Source organism: Protopterus annectens, chromosome 1.part0 (assembly GCF_019279795.1).
Source record: "Protopterus annectens isolate FY-2018-M chromosome 1.part0, PAN1.0, whole genome shotgun sequence".
In the NCBI taxonomy this organism is placed as follows: domain Eukaryota; kingdom Metazoa; phylum Chordata; order Ceratodontiformes; family Protopteridae; genus Protopterus; species Protopterus annectens.
In genome coordinates, this window is record NC_056725.1 from 377,062,220 (window position 1) to 377,081,760 (window position 19,541).

Sequence of the window (19,541 nt, forward strand, 5' to 3'; positions counted from 1 at the left end):
ATCAATCAATAAAAACATTTATCAATTGAGCTTGCTAAAATGAATAAAATGAATAAAGCAGTTTAAAGGCAAAGAGTAGATAGAAAAAACAGATAAAAATATGCATTCAGTTCTTTGAAACATGAAGCAATGTTATCAAATTATGATCTTACATATATTTATATTATGGTATTTTTAAAACCTCATAAAACATCTTAAGAAAATAAACATAAAGAATACTTGAAATAAAATAATATAAGACACATCAAAAATAAGCTTTTACACTACCAAATATATTTGTGTGTGTATGGAAATACTATATTGTGTCATATCCCAAAATTAATATTAAGTTGTAATATAATTTTAATTTTTCCAACCTACACACATCCCTTACAAATAAACTACAATCATGCTACTATAAAATAGCCAAATTTGTCAATGGAACATCATATCGCTCTCACTACTGCCAAGCTATCAATAATCTTAATTGGCTAGAATTTTCCCACCATCTCCAGTATACCCAACTTGCCATAGCACTCAAGCTAATGTACAAACCCAATGACTGCCCTGCACTCAACTCAATCCTACAAATGTATATTCCTACCAGAACTCTAAGATCCTCTAATCTAACAAATACCTACTAACCATAACTAAACCCAACAAAAGGGCAGGGAAATGTCTGTATTCCCATATCATTGCAAAGTTATGGAACAACCTACCATCTCACATAACTCAAATTGGCCATGCTAAAACCTTGAAAACAGCCTTAAAAATCACACTACCTAAATAATCCATCGTGTAGCTGCCACACAAACAAACCACCCTAAATACTTATTTACTTACTTTTAACTACTAACTTCTAACTTCTAACTACTAACTTCAAACTCCATAAATGTACAAAATAAAACAAATGTCCACTCTGTTTTCTTCAAATGTACATTCTCTGTATAAACCTTATGAAATGATTAACTTGTTCTAGATTTGCTTTATATACTCGCTTTATTTAGATTTTTTTTCCTGAATTTTTTGCACCAATCATTGTCAAATTTTATAAATGTAGTTAATTCTACTGTGGAGCTTTTCTCCCTGGGCCTTCACTGAAAATGGGTTCTCTGACCCAGTGGACTTTCCCGGTTAACAAATGTCAATAAATAATAAATAAATAAATAATGAAGACGGTCAGATCCATTTCTTTTATCTATAAGGTGTACAAAATCTTACAGCATAATTTCCAAACTAAATAAGCAAAGCATGCAAGGCATTCCATCCCTGGACACTCAGTAAAGCCCCCTAATTCTCTACCAATCCACTTCTTCCCCCCATCATATGAAGGCTTATGTCCTTCTATTAAAATGAACAATCTACTTACAAAACAATGTGGGCTTTCGCCTTTCAATTCTGTACAAAGTTTATTGATCTTGGCCTAGACTTCTTCAGCACTATTGTGCATTTTAATGTCTGGTAAAGTAGCCATCTTACAATGCACCAAACATCAACCTTGTTGAAGTTCAAACTGCATTTGTTCCTATTCAAAAATGAATGGTCCATGAGGCCATAACAGCTGCTTTGTGTGTTGCAAAACCTCCATTCCCCTAACCTGCCACTGTTGATCAGTAACATTAATCTCAAACTCTACATATACCTACAGGAACCAACTATTTTCACAAAGAATTAGCACTTATGGATACAGCAATTCACATGATATTCCTAATACCTGCCACAAACACGGGGAAAAATAATTTTCCAGCTTACCTCTGGGGAACGTCAGAACGCTAAACAAGTCATCACAGCACATGCCCTCTAGATACCTCAGTGTATTTCACAATGAGTCTCACAGGCTCTCTTCAGCCCATGATGCATCACTGTAGCATTGGTAGCTCTAAAAGACATCTCAAAATAATGTTTGTCTTAAGCTATCCAGTTTTACCATACATCCATACCAAAGGGGAGAGCAGCACTCTTAAAAATAAGCTCAGCAGATCCAAGGGCAAGCTTGTGCTAGATACAAAACATGCAGGAGAGTAACATCTACAGAGCTTGTACCCATTGTGGACAGTCCAATAATAACTTCTATCACTCCATGTAACCATTTATACGCAGCTTTAAAGCAGTAACTGTTCCAATGTTCAATGCCATCTAAATTCCTAGTTACTTTATGAACTGGCAATGCCAATCATGCACAAATAATTGTTCTCAAACTACACTGCAGAGGCACAGTTAAATACAGAATCTCTAGTCTTTGTGTTAGACAATGACAGATATTGCATTCATTTATGAGTATATAATGTCTGTCTCTAACTTGATTTTTATATGTATTTTTCTAAACTAAAGAAATATGCTATATTTAGGAGACTGGCTAATACTACTATTATATATCTTTGAAAAAGTACCAAATGTACTGTAAATTATGAACAGCTTATGTGCTGATCTGAGTAGGGATGCTTTTAGGAAACAAATGCAACTCTGTGCTGACAAGGCTGCTTTTGAACATTTGAACAAGTTTGCTGTGGGTACAACATGTATGAAATTCTGCCTAGTAAAAAAAATTGTGTAAAGAATATGCAAGAGCAGCTGACAAAACAAAAGCCATAAATTCCATCTTCCTTCTGGCAAAAATGGGAGCACGTGGTAAGGAATCTAGACACTCCTTTATGGAAATGAGCTGGTAGCACTTTGGCATTTAATAGATGCTTCACCATTACCAACTGCAGATATTTTATAGTATAAAAGCTAGTAGGATTAGGTCCATTGGTAGCCTGTGTTTTAACTGCAGAATAGCTTTGCCTTCCTTTTCACTCAATTTATACTCTAGAAAAAGAAGGTCAATGTCATAGTAGCCAGAAAGTTATCAAAACAGACTTCTAATGCTTTACTTCATGAAAAACAGAAAACATCTCTACCTAGTTACAGCCCATCTGGAAAACCCTGGATCACTCAATACCTCATATTTTGATGGCCACACATATGCACCCCATGTATAGTAAAGCTGCAAACATTAGCTCTACAAATGAATTAACACCAAACAACTGCTCTTAATAAAAACAGAGGACAAAACTGCCCCAAAATACAGTACAGATTCATCTGAGAAAAGGCATGAAACCTCAAGGTGGATCTTTTTTGCCAATATTAAGCCATACTAAAAGCAGACACTACATGGACATAATCATACCATTAACTCACAGTTAACTAGCCAAAATACAAATGAAACTAACTGCCCTCCCCCATTACGTTTGTCCTTCCACCCAAATTCATTTCAGACCTGTACTGAAATGACGTATTATAATAAACAATCACACTGTGAATCTAAAACAGCCAATTACAAGTCAAGTTGAATGTATCCCATCGTGACCCACAGCAACATGATACACCTCTGCCACTTCTCTCCTAAATACTCTGGAATGACTTACATTAATTAATTTACCAACAGCCATTTTTTGCTGTTATATCAATATTTCCTTAGTCACAGCTGTTCTGGTGGCAAAGAGGGATAAAGCCCTGACTATGACACAGGTTCAATTAGTGGCTCGGGCAACTGCCAGAGTGGCAGGGAGGGGTGGGCAATTACCATACCGGGGTGGGTGTGCAGGCAGGCACAATGGGTGTTTGCTTTGACAATCTCTAGAGTAGGCTGGGTACTGTACACTGCTAGACAAGTCCAAGAGGGACTTAGGGTGGAGAAATAGCTAAGCAGCTGCTGCAGAGAGGGCAACATGCTGCACATCTCCATTGCACGCCTACCCCTGGGCATACCATTGGTTTCGATCCATAAAGGAAAGGGGGAGGCAGGTAATCCATAAAGCAAAATGGCCTCCCCCCACGATGCTCAGATGTGCTGAGCCCCAGATGCCTAGCACTGCTACCAGCCACAGCATACTAGATTAAGTCTGGTGGGTAACAAGGAAAGACAAGTTGGAAGACCCAGCGTAGACAAGTACTGGGGTGCTGGGCCAGTAATATAAAGAATGGTGCCAGGAAGAATATGGCAAAAAAAAAAAAAAAAAATATATATATATATATATATATATATATATATATATATATATATATATATATATATATATATATATAATTTCCTTGGTCACAAGCATCAGCGCAGGGTGCAACAAATCCATATAGCTCCATGAATGCAGAGGTTTGGGCTCACAGCATTCACTTTTTCCTCCAATGCATCATAACCAGAAGGCTGGTAGATTCCAAGGAAGCTCTCTTGAAATCAGAACTAGTAAGAGTCACTAATGGAGTAAGCTTTAAACCACAGAATGTCAGCTGGTGGTCGGGGGACAATGCAGCTGTAAATCCAGTTAGAAATGCTGAGTTTGGAAAATGCAATTTATTCCTTCCCTGGCATAAAGGAGATAAACAGCTGTTTGAAGACTGGTAGAGAAGGGTGAAGGCTGCCAGCCTAGCCAGATAGAATTTTATACATAATTTAATCATTTATAAATATGAACGTGAATCACAGGCTTGTTTGTCTTAAATGAAAAAAATGCGGTTACAAAAATGTGGCAACAGTGCTCTCTACTGACCCAGTAAAAGCATGTTGTGACCCTTTGATCTAAAGTCGGCTCCAATCCGTCTAGATGAAGACATTCTTTCTATTGTTTTAACCAAGAGATAAATTGCTAGATTTAAACATGCAAATGTATTTTTATTGCTCTGTTCCTGACCAGCTGCAAGATAACAAAAGGGAGATGTTAAGAATGTAAATGCAGTTAATGTGTAGCCTGGGAACTCCAGGAAAGTGAAAAAGAACGATGTAATGTTTATCAGAACTGCAATAGCAATTTAAACAGAGAATCAGAAGGCATTAAGCATTTTTGTCTTGATCATCTAACTCACAGCACAGCCTCTTGCTCACATGAAAGTTATCTTAGACTTGTGTTTTCTTTTAGAGATGGCTAGAGCTAGAAAGATTTGACTAAGTGATTTTCTGTGATGTCAGAACTGGACTACTGAATTATTTTAAGTATTTCTGTGTGATCTCTGAACTCTTGACTAGCACTGTGTAGTAGAAAGTATTGTCTTGTGTTTTTAATTATTTATTATTAAATATTTTTAAACCCTTTTAACTGTGGCTGTTTTGTGTAGAGATAATTTAAGCTCTAGAGTACATTGCATATTTATAGAGTTTACTGTCCAAGTCACTCTAAATAAACCTTGACTGTTTAGTCACAAGTACCAATTGGATAATAATATTGCACAGAAATAATTGGACACCCTTTTAAGGGCCTTTGAGTAGCTGATTAGTATTAGTGGGTGGTGGAAGTGGAACTACCGTATAGTCTTGGAGAAAGGGGCACAGCTGGAGAAACGGTGCCAGCCTTCCCCAGGAGTGTCTAGGTGGTTGTATAAACTCTTCTCAAAGTACATGTGTGCGTCACAGCTACTTGGGCAGGGACATGAAGCACTGGTTGGACAGACAGGGTGCTAGAGGTTTTAGCTTGCCCACTAAGCTGAGATCTGGACCCTGGCTGCACAGGTAAAAAAACACACCCTCCAAAGCCAAGGACACATCATCCAATGGACCTGACAATATCCCAGGCTGCGTTCTACATTAACTACAGAATGAACCAGCACCCTACCCAAGTACCATGTTCAATCATAGCCTCACCTCAGGCTTTGTGCCCACTGAATGGTGCACCGCAACGGGTATCCCACTCCACAAAGGGGGAGCCACGACGGACCCCAGGAACTACCACCCCATTAGCCTGACGAGCCTGGTCTTCAAGGCCATGGAACATATCATAATGGAACTCAAACAAAGACATTGGTAATCTCCAAACTTTGGACCCTACCCAGTTCGGGTTTGTAAAAGGCAGATCATGTCTCCTAAACCTGACTGACTTCTTTGAAGCAGTCACCAAAGCCATACATGAGGGTAAGGTGGTTCACACAGCTTATCTAGATCTCGCCAAAGCTTTCGACACCATCCCCCACTCCGGAATTATAGATAAGCTCACTAAACTAGGTATAAATCCCTATGTCACAAGATGGGTTGCCAACTGGCTCACGGACAGAACCCACATTGTGAAAGTAGCAGACTCCAAACCCAACTTCAGACCAGTGACAAGTGGAGTACCACAGGGTTCAGTCCTGGGTCCTCTCCTATTTGGTATCTACTTCACTGAAGTACAGGCTAACACAGAAGGTCTTTGGCTAACAAAGTTTGCAGATGACTGCAAACTAGGAGCCATAATCAAAACTCCTAACGATGTGGACATACTACAAAAGGGCCTCACTGAGACAGATGCCTGGTGTCAAAGCCATGGCCTGAAGCTCAATGCCAAAAAGTGTCTCGTCACCCCCTTTGGTAAAAACTCTGTACCCATGAACTACCACATAAGTGGTAGTCTACTTAACGCCGAAAGTGTGATAAGAGACCTTGGGACACAGGTGGACAGTAGTCTCTCCTTTGATAATCACATCGCCACAGTGGTCAGGAAATCCTTCTACTAGGCTCACCTCATCACAAAAGGTTTCTCATCCAGAAAAAAAGAGGTTATTGTTCCCCTCTACTCATCACTCATTAGACCCATTAGAGTACAACGCCCCTTTTGGTATGTACCTCACAAGACATCTACAACTGGAAAGGCCACAGAAATACCTCACAAAGAGGATTACTGGCCTCAAACAGATGCCCTATGCAGACCGTCTCAAAAAACTCCAGCTTTACTCCATTGCATATCGCTTACTCAGAGGCGATCTCTGCCTAACATGCAAAGCTATAGGTTCATAGACTGGTACTAGGCTATCGGCCCTATACAAGCCTAGCCATAACAATTCCCTGGTTATTTCTTCCCACACTATTTACTTCCCTGGACCCCTATCTAGCAGGGTGACTGACGTGATCCCTGGGGTGAATTTCCTTTCTCCCATCCAGTCATCAAGGTTACTTTTGAAGAGGGCCAAAGAGGTGCTCTGCTTCACATATATGGGCAGTCTATTCCAGAGTCTGGGGAGTCTCTGGGTCAGGAACCTATCCCTCCAGCATGTTTTGTTTATTGTGATGACAAGGTTTAGATCCCTGGAGTGTGTGGCTCTGAGGGATTGGGATTTCTTAATGTAGCATGTCCAACAGCTCTGGGCTTGACATGGCCTTGTATGTTAAGCAGAGATCACCTCGGAGTAGACGATATGCAACAGATTTTAGTTGGAGTTTTTTAAGGCGGTCAGCATAGGGCATTTGCTTTAGGCCTGTGATTCTTTTAGTGAGGTATTTCTGCGGCCTTTCCAGTTGTTGCAGATGTCTTGAGAGGTACTTACCAAATGGGGCACTGTATTCTATAATGGGTCTAATGACGGATGAGTACAGTGGGACAATGACCTCCTTTCTTCAGGATGAAAAGCCCTTAGTGATGAGGTGTGCCACATAGGATTTCCTGACTGTTGTGGTGATGTGGTTATTGAAGGTGAGACCACTGTCCACCTGTGTCCCTAAGTCTCTTATCACACTTTCGGTGTTTTAGTGTACTGCCACCTATGTGGTAATTCACAGGTACATGTTTTTTCCCAAAGGGGATAACTATACATGTTTTGGCATTGAGCTTGAGCCCATGGCTCTGGCGCCAAATATCTGTTTCTGTAAGGCCCTTTTGTAGAGTATCGACATCATTTGGGGATTCAATAATGGCTCCTAGTTTGCAGTCATCTGCAAACTTTGTTAGCCAGAGTCCCTTAGTGTTGGTCTGTACTTCAGAGAAGTAGATGCCAAACAAGAGCGGTCCAGATAGGCTGTGTGGACTGCCTTACCCTCGTCCACGGCTCTGGAGACTGATTCAAAGAAGTCAATCAGGTTCAGGAGACGAGATCGGCCCTTCATGAACCCAAACTGGGTGGGGTCCAGTGTTTTAAGGTTGCCAATGTCTTTGTTTATAAGTTCCATGATAACACATTCCATGGCCTTGCAGATCAGGCTTGTCAGACTGATGGGGCGGTAGATCCCGGGATAAAAGGTGGATCCCCCCTTGTAGAGTGGGATAACTGTAGCTGTGTGCCACCAGTGGACATGAAGCCTGAGGTGAGGGTGTGATTAAACATGAAACTTAGGTGAGGTGTCAGTTCATTTTGTAGTTCATGTAGTACACAGTCCGTGATGTCATCTGGTCCCATGGATGCTGTATTCTTAGCTTTGTAGAGTGCGTTTTTTACCTGTGTGGCCGTTATTACCAGAATATGGCAATCTTCCGCTACTGAGATGGGCCATTTAGGGGGTGAGAGGGGGATGAAGTTGGCACTGAATCGATCTGCCAGGATATTGGCAATATCCTTGGGATAAGTATATTTAATGCCATTCTGTTGTAGCTCAGAGCAGATCTGCGCATTGCCATTTAGATTCTTAACATAGTTATAGAATGCCTTGTGGTTGTCTTTGGAATCTTTGGCAATTTTATTTTCGTAACTAGCTTTGCAGGATTTTATGAGGGATCTCGGCTTCTTACTGAGGCTGGTAAGGGAGTTTTTTGCATCCTGGGATTTTCCTCTTTTCTGCAACAGTTTCTTCCTTTTGTTGTAAAGTTTGTTTATGGCAGGGGACCACCAGATTGGCTTTCTTTTTTTGGAGGAGAGCATCTTGGTTCTATTTGGGATGGCACGACTCATGCATGAGTGGATTTGCTCATACAGTGCCTTAGTGTAGGACTCAGCAGTCGAACTTTCAGTTCCCGTCTGCATGGGTGTCATGAAGTTTGTAACTTCCGACTTGAGTAGCATGAAGTTGGCTTTGGAGAAGTTTTTTATGGAGGTTTCCTTACTGGGGGGTGGTGGTGGGATGTGGATGTTAAGGGTGATTAGCTTATGGTCTGACTTGACCAACGAGGAGGTGACCATAGGTGTGGAGCATCACATATTAATTAGATGTCAAACCCAGAGCTGTTGGACATGTTTCACTTAAAGAAATCCCAATACCTCTGAGCTACACGCTCTAGGGACCTAAACCTTGTTATCACAATAAACAGAACATGCTGGAGGGATAGATTCCTGTTCCAGAGACTTCCCATACTCTGGAACAGACTACCTATCTATGTCAAACAGAGCTCCTCATTAGCACTCAAGAAAAATCTTGATGATTGGATGGGAAATGGGAAATTCACCCCAGGGATCACTTCTGTGGCTCTGCTCGACAGGGGCTCAGGAAAATAATTTTCTTGGGTGGCGAAAGCCAGGGTACCTTTTTGGCTGGGCTTATATAGGCCCTAGGGCTAATAGCCTAGTACCTACCTATAAACCTATAGCTGTGCAAGTGGGGAGTCTTATTGGGGACCTGGAGAGCAAGGGAGCGACCAGCTCGGGACTGACTGTGATCTGTGTGTGCTCTTAAGGGAAATTGCACTTTACTGTGTGTATTTGTTAGCCTTTCCTCATATATGAGACACCCTCTCTGGTGTTAGTGGTGAGGATTGAGGCTCCTTGATTGCTGGGCCAGGGCACGGGCATTGTGGTGGCAGTGGTGGGATATCCACATCACATATTAATTAGTGGGAAAATACTAATTGGCTTGTAGTGGTGTGGGTAGAGTGGATCCTGTAGCTTGTGTACAATGAGCTTTGAAGGTGTTTTGTACTCTAAAACAGCCTTGCAGTGAATACTCAGGGTTCAGATCACAATTGTTTTATTTCTTTTGTTAGTTAGTCAGGGTGAGCAGACAGCATGTCAGCAGAGGAGTATGGAAAGCTGACAAGGAGCCAGCTGGCAGAGATGTGCCAGGCTAGGGGACTGGTGCATGGAAACCTGACTGCAGCCTTGTTACAGCTGCATCAGAAAACAGCAACCAGGAGGACAATCAGACTGGCAGTGGAGATATAACTCCCTCGGAAAATGGACAGCTCAACCTTTCTGCAGTGGAATTAAAAATCCAGCTGGAGCTAAAGAGACTTGCGTTGGAGGCCAGGCATGAGGAACTAGAAGCAAATGAGAGACTGCAATGTATACAGGCTGAGAATGAGAAACTGTTACATCTGCAAGCTGAGGAACAAGAGAGGCAGAGCCAGCATGAGAAGGAGATGCCGATGCTTTGCCAGAGTCATGGAGGTAATGGGGAAGGGAGTAACCTGACCCCAGAAGCACAAAAGGTCAGTAAATGTCTTCCGCAGTTTAAAGAGGGGGATAATTTTGATAGTTTCATTCATATGTTTGAGAGGGTATGTAAACAGTATGAAGTCGACCAAGGGCTCTGGGTACAGTTCCTAACCCCCTTACTCCATGGTAAAGCAGTAACCGTTCTATCTAAAATGTCCAACGTTGCATGTTTTGATTATACTGCTGCAAAAAAGTGTATTTTAGAACTGTTTAAGCTAACATCTGAAATGTACAGGAAAAAGTTTCGTGAGCATAGAAGCAAGGCAGATGAAAGTGTGTGTGAATATGTTGCAGAATTGAGCACTTATTTCCATAGGTGGGTGAGTTGATGTCAGGTCACCACTTCTGAAGTGCTGGCAGATCTTCTGGTGAGGGAACAAGTCCTTAGCACTTTGCCTGAGGACATGAGGATCTGGTTAGCTGATAGACAATATACTATTTCAGAGGAGTTGGGGAAGAAGGGAGACCTATACCTGGCAAGCAGGGCAGCCCTGCACAGGAAGGGGACCCCCAGTACTGCTCATGGGTCTAAAAGAACCCATGGTGGGCAGCAGAGACTGCCACAACAGAATCTGCCAGTAGCAGGGGAAGCCACTAGTCCAGGTACACATCTAGGAGCAAGGGTTAAATGTTTTGAATGCAACCAGTGGGGCCATGTGGCATACAGATGTCCATGGAGGCAAGATGGGGAACCAAAGGTGAGGGAGCCAGTAAGTTAGAAAGACAAAATACCAATAGTAGGTTGTCTTGAGACAACACGGGTATTAAACTGCCATCTTGCAGATGTCCTGAGAGGGAAGGATTTGGATGAGGAAGTACCATGTGCTTAAGCAGTTACACTCAGTCAGGCTAGGAGCCAAGCATGTGGGTCTTGTAGCTTGGATGAGACCCAGACAGACTGCATACTTGCAGCCAGGACTGGTGAGGTGATTACTTCAGGGAGGGAGCTACCATGTAGCAGTAAGACTGAAGGTGAGACACAGCAACTTGTGGGTACTGATGTTCCCTTGGCCAGAGTGACTACAAAGGTAGAGGTGAGTAGTAGTACCCAGGCTGACAGTGAGGCACCACTGTCAAAGGATGCCAGATGCCCTGTGGAAGGGGAGCTGGGATGGGTTACAAGGAGAGAGATGAGACAGGCTCAGCTCTCAGACCCTACATTGCAAGGCCTGAGGCAGGTAGCTAGGGAGGCACCCGATTCTCAAGGAAAGGGGGAATCTGTATAGTGGGACAAAGGGTTACTATACAGGGAGTGGACCCCTGAGGGGGGGCTAGAAGATGAGTACAACAGTTGGTAGTGCCTAGAGCCTACCATCTGGCGCTTCTAACCATAGCCCATGATATTCCCTTTGCAGGTCATATGGGCATAAAATGTACACAGAGGCATATTATGCAGAACTTCTATTGGCCTGGAATTTCCAGAGATGTAACAGGGTACTTGCAGGACCTGTGAGCACTGCCAAAAGGTAGGCAAGGCAGGGGACAAGGTGAGAGCTCCTTTGATGCCTTTGCCTGTGATTGAGGAGCCATTTCAGAGGGTAGCTATGGATATTGTGGGTCCTCTGAGTACCCCAAGTTCCACTACCTAGTGGTAGTGGATTATGCTACACGATATCCTGAGGCAGTGGCTTTGTCCTCCATTGAGGCAGAGAAGGTGGCAAATGCTTTGTTTAGAGATTTTCAGCAGGTTAGATTTCCCAAAAGAAATACTGACAGAGGTGCCAATTTCATGTCAGACCTGCTGGCTTGTCTGTGGAAGTCCTGTGAGGTGAAGCACATGAAGACCACCCCCTACCATCCCAGACTAATGGTCTTGTTGAGAAGTTAAACTCTACAATCAAGTCCATGCTACGGGCATTTGCAGATAAGTTTAAGAGTGGGACAAATATTTTCCCCATCTGTTGTCTGCTTACAGAGAAGTTCACCAGAAATCCACAGGTTTTTCACACTTTGGGTTGCTGTATGGGCATAGGGTGAGGGGACCTCTAGATTTAATTTGAGATGAGTGGGAAGGTGAGTGCAAGTCTCACAAGGAATCTGTTGTGGCAAACATCCTAAACCTCCACACAAGGCTCAGGGAACTCGTGGGCTTGGCCTAGGGCAACCTGGCAGAAGCCCAACAGAAAAAGGTGTGGTATGACAGGAATGCTCGAGCTAGAGAGTATGCTTTGGGGCAGCAGGTAATGGTTCTCATTGCTGTCAGACACAGGCTGCAAGCAGCTCTGGAGGGTTCCCACAAGGTGGTAAGAAAGGTATGTGATGTTAACTACATGGTGGAACTGCCAGGCAGACAGTAGGGGCACAAATTGTACCATGTTAACATGATGAAACCTTACCATGATGGGGAGGCCCTTGTGCTGAGCATTTGCAATGGATTGCAGGAGTCTGAGGGAGCTCTGGGGACTGATCTCCTCAGTGAGGCTCAGGCTGACATTTCAGTGGAAGGGGTAGCAATGTCCCAGCAGCTATCTCCTACTCAGGTTCGAGAAATCCGAGCAGTGTTGCAGGAATTTGGGGATAGGTTCACTGGGAAACCAGGGTGCACCCCACCTGGTGCAGCACCAGGTGGACACAGGACCACAAAGGCCTATTAGGCGGGCCCCTTATAGAATGCCTGACAGTCAAACATACTCTGAGGGAGGAGGTACAGGAGATGTTGGAACTAGGGGTGATTCAAGAGTCCAACAGTCCCTGGGCCTTCCCAGTGGTGCTGGTGCCAAAGAGGCATGGCAGCACCAGGTTCTGTGTGGACTACAGGAAATTAAATAGTCACACAGAGTCGGATGCTTACCCCATGCCTAGGACAGATGAGGCCCTAGAGCAGCTGGGTGGGGTTAAGTATCTTGCAACCATTGATCTTACCAAGGGTTACTGGCAGGTGCCCTGGACTCCCAGTGCTAGAGAGAAGTCAGCCTTTGTGACTCCTTTTGACTTGTATGAGTTCACAAAGATGCCCTTTGGGATGACGAATGCCCCAGCAACTTTCCAGAGGCTAGTAGATAATATCCTAGCAGAAGCAGGAAGGGTTTGCTCTTGCTTACCTGGATGATATTGCCATCTACAGCCATTCCTGGCCAGAGCACCTACAGCATGTCAGGGAGGTGCTGGGCAGACTACACAGGGCAGGGTTGACCATTAAGCCGAGCAAATGTCAGGTGGGTATGGTGGAGGTCTCCTAAGGACAGAGTGGGGAGTGGTAAGATAAGGCCAGAACCTTCCAAAGTGGAAGCCATTCAGGCATGGCCTGCACCTGTTACTAAAAAGCAGGTGAGGACATTTTTAGGGAAAGCAGGGTACTACAAGTTCATCCCCAGTTATAGTACGGTAGCTGCTCCCCTCACAGACTTGACAAGGAAGAACAGGCCAGATAAGGTAGTGTGGACCCCAGCATGTGAGCAGGTATTCCAGAAGTTTAAAGAAGCTTTGGGAGGACCCCCTGTGTTAGCCAGTCCAGGTTACAGCAAATAATTTGTTGTGCAGGTGGATGCTTCAAACCATGGGGTGGGGGGTTGTACCTAGCCAGATTTCTTCAGAGAGGGAAGAGCACCCAGTGGTTTATCTCAGTCATAGGCTCCAACCCAGGGCAGATTGCTATGCAGCAGTAGAAAAGGAATGTCTAGCCACAGTGTGGGCAATGCAGAAACTCCAGCCTTATCTGTATGGAAGGAAATTCACTGTTATGACAGATCACAACCTCCTGATATGGTTAAACAGAGCCAGCCAGCAAAATGCCAAGTTGCTAAGATGGAGCCTAGGCTTGCAAGCATATATGTCAGCGCAGCACCACAGTGGGGTTAGCAATGCCAATGTAGATGGGCTCTCAAGACAGGGAATGGGGTGAGGTACACTCAGATAGACCTAACCCCCTCAAGTGGCATTTCTCAAGGGTCACTGGAAAAACTATCTTGAGTTCTCTGAGGTGTGTGTGTGTGTGGGGGGGGAATGTGAAGACTGGTAGAGAAGGGTGAAGGCTGCCAGCCTAGGCAGATAGAATTAAAATTCTATCATTTGTAAATACGAATGCGAATCACAGGCTTGTTGTCTTAAATGAAAAAAAAAATGCTGTTACAAAAATGTGGCAACAGTGCTCTCTACTTACCCAGTAAAAGCATGTTGTGACCCTTTGATCTAAAGTGGGCTCTGTCCGTCTAGATGAAGACATTCTTTCTATCGTTTTAACCAAGAGTTAAATTGCTAGATTTAAACATGTAAATGTATTTTTAATGCTCTGTTCCTGACCAGCTGCAAGATAACAAAAGGGGAGAAGTTAAGAATGTAAATGCAGTTAATGTGTAGCCTGGGAACTCCAGGAAAGTGAAAAAGAATATTGTAATGTTTATCAGAACTGCAATAGCAGTTTAAACAGAGAGAATCAGAAGGCATTAAGCATTTCTGTCTTGATCATGCAACTCACAGCACTGCCTCTTGCTCACATACAAGTTATCTTAGACTTGTGTTTTCTTTTAGAGATAGCTAGAAAGATTAGACTGTGATGTCATAACTGTACTACTGAATTATTTTAAGTATTTTTGTCTGATCTCTGAACTCTTGACTAGCACTGTGTAGTAGAAAGTATTGTCTTGTATTTTTAACTATTTATTATTAAATATTTTTAAACCCTTTTAACTGTGGCGGTTTTGTGTAGAGATAATTTAAGCTCTAGAGTACATTGCATATTTATAGAGTTTACTGTCCAAGTCACTAAATAAGCCTTGACTGTTTAGTCACAAGTACCAAATGGATAATAATATTGCACAGTAATAATTGGACACCCTTTTAAGGGCCTTTGAGTAGCTGATAATTATTAGTGGGTGGTGGCAAGTGGAACTACCGTACAGTCTGGGAGAAAGGGGCGCAGCTGGAGAAACTGTGCCAGCCTTCCACAGGAGTGTCTGTGTGGTTGTATAAACTCTTCTCAAAGTGCATGTCTGTGTGTGTGTGTGTGTGTGTGTGTGTGTGTGTCAGCTACTTTGGCGGGGACACAAAGCACTGGTTGGACAGAGAGAGTGCTAGAGGTTTTAGCTTGCCAACTAAGCTGAGATCTGTACCAGTGGGGAGTCTTATTGGGGACTTGGAGAGCAAGGGAGCAACCAGCCCTGGACTGGCTGTGATCTCTGTGTGCTCTTAAGGGAAATTGCACTTTACTATGTGTATTTGTTATCCTTTCCTCATATATGCGGTGCCCTCTCTGGTGTTAGTGGTGTGGACTGAGGCTCCTTGATTGCTGGGCCAGGGCACGGGCATCACAAGCTGCAATACCTTCTTAAGCTCATGCACTTCTTTCAGAAACTAAATTAGCTGCTGGTGCACAGCTAGTGTTTAGGGTTTCTACTGTTACAAAGAAAACAAGAACAGCAGCAGCAAAATGGTTAAGGGGTATCTTTTAAATCATCTTCAGAAGAAAACATGGGTCTGGGTTCATTCTGAGGGACAATTTATGAAAGACAAAAATGCAGTTCATTACACATGATGCTCCAAGACTTTCTGCTCAGACTCTCTCAAAAATAATGCTTTGCTATATATGAACGATAACACTGCTGATCTTACATGCTTACACGTTGTATGGGCAAGCCTGCCAGAAAGGCAAATCCAGGTCTCACAAAGAGAAGAGGTGCTTCATAGAATGATGGAGGTGCAGTACTATTAAAAAACTGCCCAATCACCTAGTACTAGGGCAAAATCCTACCTTTACCAAGGCCATGATCTGCAATGAAAGCTGACACATCCATTGTGATCATGGAATAAACAATATTGAAATCTTAAGTGAACAAAGTAAGTAAAGATCAATCTCAGAGATGACCGAATGGGGTCGTCTGATCTGAGAACTGCTTCCTCTAGCAAGCACAGGCATGCCAATAGATGATTTGCTAGTAGAGGACCAAAAAGGAAGTATGTTGGGATCTAGGGGCATACATTAGGAACTAGGCAAAGATATGGAGCCAGTTATCAACCCAAGCAATGTGCATGTGTGTGTGTGTGTGTGTGTGTGTGTATATACGTGCGTAGGGGGGGGGGGGTTTAAGTGGAGGCCTTCTGTGGCTTAGAACTGAAGAATTTCTCTTTTACCCAGGGACCTTTCAGCTCAAAATTATATCCCCCTCTTCTTCCACCATGAGAAATGATGGTCTGTCTTTCATGAATTATGTGATGAGAAGTGAAATCAGGAATGTGGACAGGTTATCTTCCACACTACTAGAGCGAGCATGCATATCCCAATGTCCTCCCAGCCCCCAACTTGCCTGCTGAGATGAACTGGTGAGTGAAGGGCTACATTTTCCTGAGTGGTAAATATTGCAATTTCTGAAGTGACTAATTTCTGGAAGACCTTGACCAGGCATGCCCTCTGAATCCGCAGTTCCAAAAGATGACTAAAGGAACAACTGAGCATCAACCAGCTTGTTTATTTTCTCAAAGATCTGAAATAATGAGAGAATGATGCCCCTCTCAAAGGTCCACTGCTGGATCATTACAGTTTCTCTGCCTAGGCAGTACGGCCTCATAACCCTTGCAAAACAGAGAAGCAACATCTCCTCCAACATCTTTAAGAACAGAAGTACTGTGCTCATTTTCAAGTGGTTGCTATTGAAGTCCTTACACCATGTGGTAGTGTAGATGAATGCTCCAGCCTAAAAAAAATGTCAGTTTTTTCCGGATGGATTTTGTTGCAAGAAAGGTAAGACACTACTCTGGGGGGTCAATGACAAAAAACCAACACAAAAAATAAGTCAGAGTGCATGCTGACACTAAAGCCACTCAAACATCAAAGTCCAGGGCAACATCAGCATTTGTGTGTAAATGACACCATGAGGACTGTAGCAGCCATTAAGCTCAGAACTTGTGATGTGCCCTTCCCTCACCTAGTTAACCAAGGCCAAAACCTGCTGGGCCCTCTCCAAGGGCAGAAATGACAAAGAATAAAACCTTTCCTTTAAGCAGAAGTCTTCCTTCACTTTATGGTTTCCTCTAGGGACTATAATTATAGGAAATAACCACAACAGAACCAGCTCCAGGAAACCCTTTGATATAGCTGTAGTAGGCATCATCCAGATCTCTCTCTTCTCCTTAAAGACTTCAGCCACCACTGTCAACAATTTCCTGAGTATTCTGAGTGTTGGGAAAAGCCCAAATGGTAACACTGTGTATCGAAGTGATGCCTACCCACAGCAATCTAGAATAATTTATTACAACACCCCTAAAATCTAATGTGAAAGCATCTCTTATAGCCAGTGATGCCATGTGGTCCCTTTTGCAGCAAAGGGATAATCCCCTGCAAGGTGAGAATCCAAAAAACAAATGTACTGGATGTGATGGCGACAAAAGTTGCTGAAATCTACAACAAACTAAGGAATACCTATCTGAAACATGGAAGAGAGTAGAGTAAAACTCTTGACCATTACACAGAGCAAATAAATACTCTACAGTTCCTCTAAGCAGCAGAGTCTGGGACTGTCCCAAGACCTCCATTGATGTGAAGTGATCCACAGCAAAACATTTTTGTCAGGAGAGCAAGTTAAGTGCTAGGATGTGGCCTAGAGAGACCACTTCTAGAATCCAATGATAGCTTGCAATTGTTCTCCAAGTCAGGGCAACTCTTGAGAAGGAACTCCCCCCCCCCCAGGCACTTCCAGATGTAATGAGAATGGTGGCAGAGTGGTGTGAGGTCATCCTTTAAGGCAATTTATCCAATAACAGACTGGGTAACACTGTGTGGCGCCTGAGGGTCTTCCCCTATGTGGACAACTGCCATCTACTTTTTCTTAGATTTATCAAGCCTAAAACTTGAAGCAGAATGAGGAAGCCTAAAACACTTCACAGAGGTGAGGACCTTTTCAATCAGCTAGGTCCTAGGCAAGCTGATAAAACAGCAACTCCTAAAGGAAACTGGCATCTAGGATTTTGTTCTCAAATTCCTTCTTTAATGAAGGCCTCACAAATGCCATTTGCAATGTTGCCAAAATGTATTTACAGTTAAAATTACAATGAAAAGCATGATAGCTCACAGTAAAAGCCAACAACAGAGTCAGGTGAAGATCCTTCTTGTGTTCAGGGAGGTCTTCGAGCTTGCCGAGAGCTTTTCTTCTGAAATGGGATTGGAACATGTGAGATGAATAACTGAAGGTTCTTAGTCGCAGTTTGGCAGAAGAATGCAGTATCTTCCCACATTTGTCTTAAGCTCTAGAAGCCTTGTCAGGTGCCATGATGGCAAAATGGTGTGGTATCTAGGACCTATGCTACAACTGAGACAGACCACAGAGAAAAGCCAGTTCTGTGTCATAAACGGATAAAAGCCCTGACAGTTCTGCAGGTGACCCCGGTACCATTAGCATCTTGGGTACCTGTAACAGCAGGCGAGGGAGGATGAAAATAAGTGACCATTGCTGGCTTGTCCATCCTACGGGAGGGAGGTGGACTAGACTGCCTCAAAGGGTGACATAGTGACAGCACAAGACATTACTCACTGGTGCTAGAGATGGCCAAACCTGTGCAGTAAGCAGACTGGAATGTAGGGTGCAGAGATGTGCTTTGTCTGGAAGTCTGCAATGGCAAGCTTGGCAAAGCTATCGAAGGGGTGCCGTCGATGGATATAGGGGTGGCCACCCCCCCCCCCCATGACCAGCAAGCTGGCCTGCTACCTGCCATGCAGGAAACAGAAGGCCAATCTAGAGTTCTTATCAGGAACAAATTGGCTGTAGGGCTCTTTCCCATTCTAGGAATGCCCGGTTCTCATGTCCCCAGAATGAATGGGTTGACTGGGTGTTGTTGGTGGAGCCTTTGGGCAAGGTTTTGGGGAGATTAAAAAAAATCAGAGATGTTATCATTGGCATGCTTAGTAATTTGGTGGAATGGACAATCAAGAAATGTGTTACATGGTAGTGGGGGCAGACAAAAGAATGACAGGATGTACACTTAAAGCTGACAGACTCCATGCAAAAAAGCAATGTTCACACTACACTGGGTCCTGGTCAGCCTGCACTTTTGAGTACTGCTTGAAGTTTTGGAGATCATGTAAGCAAAGGGATATTAGACTACTGGAAGAAATTCAGAAGAAAACCATAACAAGGCGGTATGAGTTAGAGGAGATAGGGTATGACCAGAGAACAGAGAAGATAAAGCTTTTCTTACTTGAGACTTTGAGATGGGACATGATATACATCCAGAACATATATGTGAAAGGATCATTCTGAAAAATAAGGCTGGAAAGATTAGGATGAGGTACAGACACAAGATTATAGGGACTAACTACTCCTTGGATCTTGTGGAACTGACTAGCATAACAGGAGGTAGAAAGGGAATCTGCAAATGGGACAGGTAATGGAAAAATAAGAATGAACAGAGTAAAGGAGGAGAGATAAAATGCTGAAGGCATATAAAAGGAAAACTAGACAGGCTGTTTCCTTCTGTCATGTGTCCATTAAGGTGAGGACCCAGAGGGCATCCGCTTTCTTGGAAACTGAAAGGAGAAGTCTGACTGCTTCCAGACTGCTTTA

At 43.3% G+C, this 19,541-nt stretch overlaps 1 protein-coding gene across 2 annotated transcripts in view; it reads right to left on the reverse strand.

Annotated features, from left to right (window-relative positions):
• The window catches only part of MSH2 (mutS homolog 2), a 1,108,457-nt gene that overhangs the window by 113,787 nt on the left and 975,129 nt on the right, over positions 1-19,541 (reverse strand). The gene's annotated exons all lie outside the window — the stretch shown is intronic.